This window comes from Cervus elaphus, chromosome 32 (assembly GCF_910594005.1).
Source record: "Cervus elaphus chromosome 32, mCerEla1.1, whole genome shotgun sequence".
Classification (NCBI taxonomy): Eukaryota; Metazoa; Chordata; class Mammalia; order Artiodactyla; family Cervidae; genus Cervus; species Cervus elaphus.
The window spans coordinates 13,597,602-13,606,156 of NC_057846.1; positions in this window are offsets into that span (position 1 = coordinate 13,597,602).

An 8,555-nucleotide genomic window follows, 5' to 3' on the forward strand; every position below is an offset into this window, starting at 1 on the left:
ACTTGCCAAAGACATATCTGATAAAGGACTGTTATCCAAAATATACAAAGAACTCTCAGCAATAAGGAAACACATTGATTAAAAATGGGCTAGTAGCCTTACAGACACCTCACCAAAGACAATATACAGATGACAAAGAAGCACAAGAGAAGATGTTCCATATCATATATCATTAGGAAATTTAAAAATTGAAACAACGAGACACCACCACACACCCATTACCACTGTCAAAATGCAGAGCACTGACCACACAAAATGCCAGGGAAGACACAGGGCAACAAAAATTCTTGCTCACTGCTGGGGTGGGAGGTGGATGCAAAATCTACAGCCACCTTGGATGACGGTTTGGCCACTTCTTTCAAAACTAAACATACTCTTATCATATGGTATCATATAATATATCATATAATACATTATGCTCCTTAGTATTCACTCAAAGGTGTTGAAAACTTATGACCATAAGAAAACCTGCACATAGCTGTTTATAGCAGCTTCATTCATAGTTGCCAAAACCTGGAGGCAATTGAGACATGCTTCAGTAAGTGAATGGATAAATAAACTGTGAAACATTTAGACAATGGACCATACTCAGCACTAAAAATAAATGAACTATCAAGCCAGGAAAAAAATACGGAGAAAGTGTAATTGCATGTCACTAGCCTGAAAGGCTGTGTACTGTATGATTCCAACTGTATGACATTCTGCAATAGGCAAAATTATGGACACAGTTAAAAAAAAATGGTTATCAGGACATGAGGCCAGGAGGATGAATAGTTGGAGCACAGAGGATTTTCAGGGCAGTAAAACTATTATGTAAGACACTATAATGGTGGACACATGTCCTTATGTGTGTGTGTTAAGTCGCTTCAGCCATGCCCACTCTGCAACCCTATGGACTGTAACCTGCCAGGCCCCTCTGTCCATGGGATTCTCCAGGCAAGAATACTGGAGTAGGTTGCCATGTCCATCTCCAGGGGATCTTCCCAACCTAGGGATAGAACCAACATCTCATATGTCTTCTGCATTGGCAGGTGGGTTCTTTACCATTGGAGCTACTTGGGAAGCTCCACATGTCATTATATATTTGTTGAAACTCATAGAATATACACCACCAAGATGTTGTAAACGAATGTAAACTATGGACTTTGGGTGATGTTGTGTCAAAACAGATTCAGCGATTGTAAAAGTAAAATCTATCATCTGGTTGGGAGTTGCTGACAATGGTGAGACTATGTACGAGTGGAGTCAAAGGGTGGATGGAAAATCTCTGTACCTTCTACTCAGTTTTGCTGTGACCCTAAAACTACTCTGAAAAATAAAGTCTATTGAAGTATATACATTTCTCAATTTTGTCAACTACTTTTAAAAAATACAGTCTCTAAAAATGCCATCTAAACTCTAAGTAACTGCATGTTCAATTATATAACCATAACATCTAACTGGGGCTTACAATATATGTCAAGTCAAAGTATATAATCATAGGCTTCTCCTTTCATGAAAAATCATTGTGGTAGAAAGTACTACCTTAGAGTAAGAACTAGTAAGCTACATCGGATAAATTAAATTGATTTTTTTTCATAGTTTGGGCAAGAAAAAAGACAGGGTTGTGGTTCTTCAGAAAAAGGAAACTGATGAAGTAAGTCCTATGCCAGCCCCTTAAGGTTCTGAGGAAATTTCCAAGCCTGAGTACATGAGGGAAATAAACAAATGATAAAACAAACAAATGATAAAACTGGAATACCCTGCGGGCCCAGTGGTTAGGACTCCACACTTCCACTGCAGGGGACATGAGTTCGATCCCTGGTCAGGGAACTAAGATCCTGCATACTGCAAGGTGTGGTCAAAAATAAACCTAAACTATTAGAGCCCAGAGTTCTCTGAGTTTAAGAGACAGAGATCAGAAAATCATTGAGGCTGAGATTACCAGATTTTAGGGTTGAGAACATCAGAGGGGGGTGAGGTGGGCCGAACAAGAACTTTAGAGATATGCAAAAAAAAAAAATTAATTTTTGTCTTGCTTCTTAACTCAGTATGTACTAGGTGAATATAAAAAAATACTAGAAAAAAAAAAAAAAAAACACAGAAAGAAGTAAGCTGAAAAACTCCCAGAGCTCATAAAGAGCTGGAAAAAGCCTGTATCCAACCAGCAGAAGGTAGAGACCATGAAACGCACACAGGATCTGATGAAATCTTTCCAAAGATAGTGGGCAACATTAGCTCCAGGCTGAAGAGCACGCTGGCTTGGCCCTGAGGAAGCTTGAAATACACATTACGTGGGTAAAGCTGACTCTGAGTAAGTTACTGGTATTCCTGAACAAAGATCAACACCATTGAACGATCAGAAGAAAACTCAGCATCCAACAATGCAAAATCATAATGTCTATCCAATAAAATATTACCAGCATATGAAGAGACAGAAATATATGCTCCATCACCAGGAGATAAATCATCAATAAAAATAGACACAGATATGACAGAGAGGATAAAATTAGAGACAAGGTACTTAGTATAGCTACTATAAATATAATCCATGTGATCAAGAATGCAGAAAAAAACATAAGCATGTTGAGGAGAAATATTGGAAAATAAACTTTAAAACTCTAAGTAAAACTTCTTGAGATGAAAATTTAACATTGAAAATAGAAACTGCACTGGGTATGATGAACAAAGGATTAGAAACCCAAAAATAAAATATTAGTGAACTTGAGGAAATAGCAATAGGAAATCTCAAAAATAAAACAGAGAGAAAGAAAAGAGTGAATTAAAATGAACAGAGCTAATTAAAATTAAAGAGTTAGTTAAAATTAATGCATGGAAAAAATACATATATGTTGATACATTTTCTTTTCTAGTCATTTATCAATGGACACTTAGGCTGTTTCCATATCTCGACTGCTTTATTTAGATTGGTATAAAAGTAATTGTGGTTTTGTGTTGTTGAACGTCACTGCTTGATATAGGAATGCATTTTTAAATGAATGAGGTTATGTTATACATCACTTTAAAGGACATTTCTTGCTTCATTTTTTCTTTTTTTGTTAATGACTTCTTACTTGCTGTATATTTTGTATTTATTTAAATTAGGGAAATGACGTTAGACAAAGAAACAGTTGGAGTGATTTTCTTATTTGAGTTCGAAATGGGTCGTAAAGTAGCAGAGGCAGCTCACAACATCAACAGTGCATTTGGCCCATTGCTAACGAATGTACAGTGCAGTGGTGGTTGAAGAAGCTTTGCAAAGGGGAAGAGAGCCTTGAAGATGGTGAGCATAGTGGCAGGCCGTCAGAAGTTGACAATGACCAGCTGAGAGCCACCATCAAAGCTGGCCTACTTACAACTACATGAGAAGTTACCCATGAACTCAACATTGACCATTCTATGGTTATGAAGCATTTGAAGCAAACTGGAAGGGTGAAAAAGCTCAATAAGTAGGTGCCTCATGAGCTGACACAAATCTGAGACATATGCTCAGCAAACCGATGAGATGCACTGAAAATTGCAATGCCTGCAGCCAGCATAGGTCAACAGAAAGGGTCCAATTCTTCTTCATGACAATGCCCAATGGCACAACACCAATTGCACAACCAATGCATGGAAAGTGGAATGAATTGGGCTACAAAGTTTTGCCTCATCTGCTACATCCACTTGACCTCTCTCCAACTGACTACCATTTCTACAAGCATCTCAGCTTTATGCAGGAAAAACACTTCTACAACCAGCAGGATGCAGAACATGCTTTCCAAGAGTGTGCTGAATCCCAAAGCATAGATTTTTATGCTAAAGGAATAAATAAATTATTTCTCATTGACAAAAATGTGTTGATTACAACAGTTCCTATTTTGGTTAATAAAGATGTGTTTGAGCCTAGTTATAATGATTTAAAACTCATGGTCCGAAACTGCAATTACTTGCTTTCCTGGTGACACAGACAGTAAAGAATGAGCCTGCAATGCAGGAGACCTGACTTCGATCCCTAGGTCAGGAAGACCCCCTGGAGAAGGGCACAGCAACCCACTCCAATATTCTTACCTGGAGAATTCCATGGACAGAGGAGTCTGGTGGGCTTAGTCCATGGGATTGCAAAGAGTTGGACATGACTAAGTGACTAACACTTCACTTCACTAGGTAATAATAATAATAAACTATGTTGCAATGAACATGGACATGTAGATATCATTTCGAAAGAGTGATTTTATCTTCTTTGGATATACAACCAAAAATGGAATTTCTAGATCAGCTGATGGTTCAATTTTTAATTTTTGATGAACCTGCCCAGTTTTCCATAGTGGACGAACCAATTACATTCCCACCAACAGTAAATCAAGATAAATATCCTTTTTTCCACATCTTTGTCAATATTTTATATATTTTTTTTAATGATAGTCACTCTAATGGGTATGATTTTTAATCAAGAACTTAACCTTCAATGTAACATAACAGCAAAAACAAAAAGAGAAAATTAAACAAAGGGTGGGCAGGATGATGGAAATATAAAGAGAAATAATTAATGAAATAGAAAGCATAACATCAATGGAGTAACAATTGAAACAAAAAGTGACAGAGATCAGAATACTGGCTTATGGCAGTGAGTATATTCTTAAGAAGAGAATAAATAAGCTTTCTTAACTGAATTAGAATATTCTAGGTCTCGATAGGGTGACTATAAGTTAGTAAAACCTCATCCATGTTTAACATCTGTGCATTTCACTGCATATATTTTTTCCCAGAATAAAACCAATTAAACTCATGTAGGAAAATACTGTATGAATGGTTGCTGGCTCCCCTCCAAAACAATGGAGACAGCCTATTTAAGCTGTTCAAAGAAAGAGAATGTCAACTCAGACTCATTTATGCAGCAAAAACAGCCTTAAAGAATGAAAATAATACATTGCCAAGCAATGGAAGACAGACAGAATCCATCGCAAAAGTGTTGGCTACTCCACTGCATTTTTTAATGTAAAAGAAGTCTTTAAGCAGAAAGAAATGAAAACAGATGGCAGGTGGAACCTTCTAGAAGGAGTAAAGAGCACTAGAAATAAAATAATGAAGAAAAGAAAATTCCTTAGTAAAATAAAGATCGCATTAATTAATAACAGGAAGCTTGACAACCTCTACTTTCAACATTTTATGTGATCTGGAGGATATGTGTGTACATACGTGTGTGCACATATCCCTTTGATTCTAATAAGGAATTTATTGTGATACCTATTTAAGTATTCCATTAGTTCCTCAGTGCTATCTGACACTGGAATTGTTCTGAGGATTTTTAAAAATATGTGGTTTTTTAATAAAATTGTCTTCACTCTTCTTTAAAGTTGTATTTTATGGTTAACAAATTTGAAACTTTTGACATCTTCAATTGATCTTTTTATATTTTAAATGAGAAAATACTGTTTTTATAATGCAGTAGGTACACGTTCAGCTTAAGCAAATTATTCTAAATGGAGTATTCCTAGCTCTACGGAGGTAAATAGAGAAATTTGTAAATATTTAAGAAACAATTAGTTTGCCAGTGTTTCCTCTTTTACATGTATTCACGACACCTCCCACTGACAGGTAATTTTTTATAAGATAAAACATGTCTGATAGGTTTTCTCTGTTTATAATTCTTTGAAATGTTGGACCAAATTTAGATACTTCATAATCATAGACTTTTGCATCTTCATTTTATTGCAGTACAGGATATAAATGTATACAACTAAAATTAGAATCATTTTCAACAAATCAAGATATCCCATAGAGTAATTATAGGATCTGAAAATCAAATATTCGAGTTGGTTTGGACCTTCATGCTGTTTGCTAACTTTGTTTTGAATACATGCAATTTTTTGACAGTATGAAGCTGAAGTTTGAATGTTTCCCTTGTTTGTATACTTTCAACTTATTTTTAATGAATTGCAACCAAAATTTAGAAGAACTTATTATAGAAATGTTTAATATTTTTCTAGCATACAGACTTGATTTATAAGGTATGTTTTAAAAGCTCAATTATTTCTAAAATATAGTTGATCATGAATAGCAAAGAAGAAAATACATATAAATAAGCTGATTTTGTATCCAAAACAGAATCAAGCATATATTTTTTTCTTTAGCTACTCAGAAAAAAATATATAAGCACTATTTATGATGTTTGAAAACCATGGTTTCTTTTAGTCTCTTTTAGATGCTTTTTAGATGACATTATGAACTATTTTAACCATGATTTATCTCAAAGACATTCATGTTACATAACTTTCCTAATTTAATAAGACAACTGTTTCACTATGATGTCTACCTCCCAAAAAAGCCTTTGTACATTTACTGTGTTTCAAAAAACAACCAATGTTCTTTTTCAAGGTTAAACTGCAGAATTCACGGTAGTCTTCACAACAATCTTTGCTCTTTCACTTTTAACCAAATGAATTTTCAAAAGCTTTGCTTTACTTCCATAAATTTGTATTAAAAAATAAACTACTTGAATTAGCCTGAGTTTTTTTTTTTTTTTTTTTTTTTTTGATGAACACTGCTGTTAAAGGGGCACCATTTTAAACATCTGTGAAATTCTGCTAATGAAGCAAATCCATTAACATCTATTTCTTGACCTTTCATATATGCACTGCCCCAAATACTTTAAATTGGAAATGAGATGAATCAATTGACAAGAGTCATTTGATCTAAATGAAAACCGATGATGCACAGAGAGGTCATTACATATCTCTTCTGTTCAACAGGATAAACCATCACTTTGGGCACAGACTTTTAAAAATAACCTCACGGTTTTGAAAGATATCCTGTAGCTTCTGGATTTTAGGTGAAGCATCAGTAGCAATCAGAAGCCCCACAGTTCAGTTCAGTTCAGTCACTCAGTCGTGTCCGACTCTTTGCGACCCCATGGACTGCAGCACGCCAGGCTTCCCTGTCCATCACCAAATCACAGAGTTTACTCAGACTCATGTCCATTGAGTCGGTGATGCCATCCAACCATCTATCTCATCCTCTGTCGTCCCCTTCTCCTCCTGCCTTCAATCTTTCCCAGCATCAGAAGACCCACAGCAGATGATAAATGTCGACCAATCTTTCCTGCAAGCTCCATGCTTGTCAGGACTCTTCTTCAATAACAAAATCATTACTTTATTTTTTCAGTTTAACCCTCGTTCAGTTTGCTGTTTTCTTATCAGTGCTGAAAGGGTTCACTGGAAAGAGGGGGAGCCCATAAAGGTCAAGGGGTCATTGCAGAATGGGTGGTGAGGTAACAGGTGAGGATGTCTGCCGAGCCCTCCCAGACACGGTAAGGGGCAGGCGGTCACAGCTAAGTCAAATAGGTTTTGAAAAAAGAATAAATAAAAAAAGGTCAAAATTAGTGAATGAAAGTAAAAACCTTCAAAGGATCAGTTGCAGATAAAAATGTTAAACCTGCATTGAAGCACAGCCCCACTCCACCGAAAGCCCCACTCCTGCAAGGCTTTCTGTGAGAGTGCTCAAAAACACCTCAGGCAGGGAGAACCCTTTGATTGTAAAAGGTTCACTTCCTCATAATAGACTGAAATCATTCACCCAGCTGAGTTTGTAGGTTTTATACAACCTTGATTATAAAGCCAGATAAAGAATGGAAATTCAGAGCATAGTTGTGAAAATTCAAAGCATAATAGTATCTAACCACATCCAGCAGTGCATTAAAAAGTAATAAACCATCATGATCAGCATGAGTCTGTTCCAGAAATGCAAGACTTTTATAACTTCTGAAAAAAATCCAACAATTGAATTCATCACTTCAATCAACTACATAAAATCACATAATTGTCTGAATAGATGCATAAAATTGTTGGTAAATTTTAAAATTGAAATTAATATACAAAATATATGCAAACTGAAAAAAAAAAACAGGAACTGCCTTCCTTGGGAAAAAAAGCATGAAAAAAATCTGACTGTGATCCCACTCCTTGGCATATATCCAGAGAAAATAATAATTTAAGAAGACCCATGCACCCCAATATTCACTGCAGCACTATTAACAATAGCCAAAACTTGGAAGCACCCTAAATGTCCATTGACAGAGGAACAGATAAAGATGCAGTATATATAAAATGGAATACTACTCAGCCATAAAAATAATAAAACAATGCCATTTGCAGCATCATGGGTGGACCTAGAGATCATCATACTAAGTGAAGTAACTCAGAGAGAGAAAGACAAATATCATGTGATACTACTTATATGTGGAATCTAAAAGAATGATTAGAAAAGGTCAGTTTTCATTCCAATCGCAAAATAAGGCAATGCCAAAGAATGCTCAAACTATGCACAACTGTACTCATCTCACACACTAGCAAAGTCATGCTCAAAATTCTCTACTCCAGGCTTCAACAGTATGTGAACTGTGAACTTCCAGGTGTTCGAGCTGGATTTAGAAAAGGCAGAGGAAACAGAGGTCAAATGGCCAACATCCTACACATGGTGATGTAAGTTTCCATGTTGCTCTTTCCATATGTCTCACCCTCTCCTCCCCTCTCCTCCTGTCCACAAGTCTGTTCTCTGTGTCTGTTTCTCCATTGTTGCCCTGTAAATAAATTCTTCAG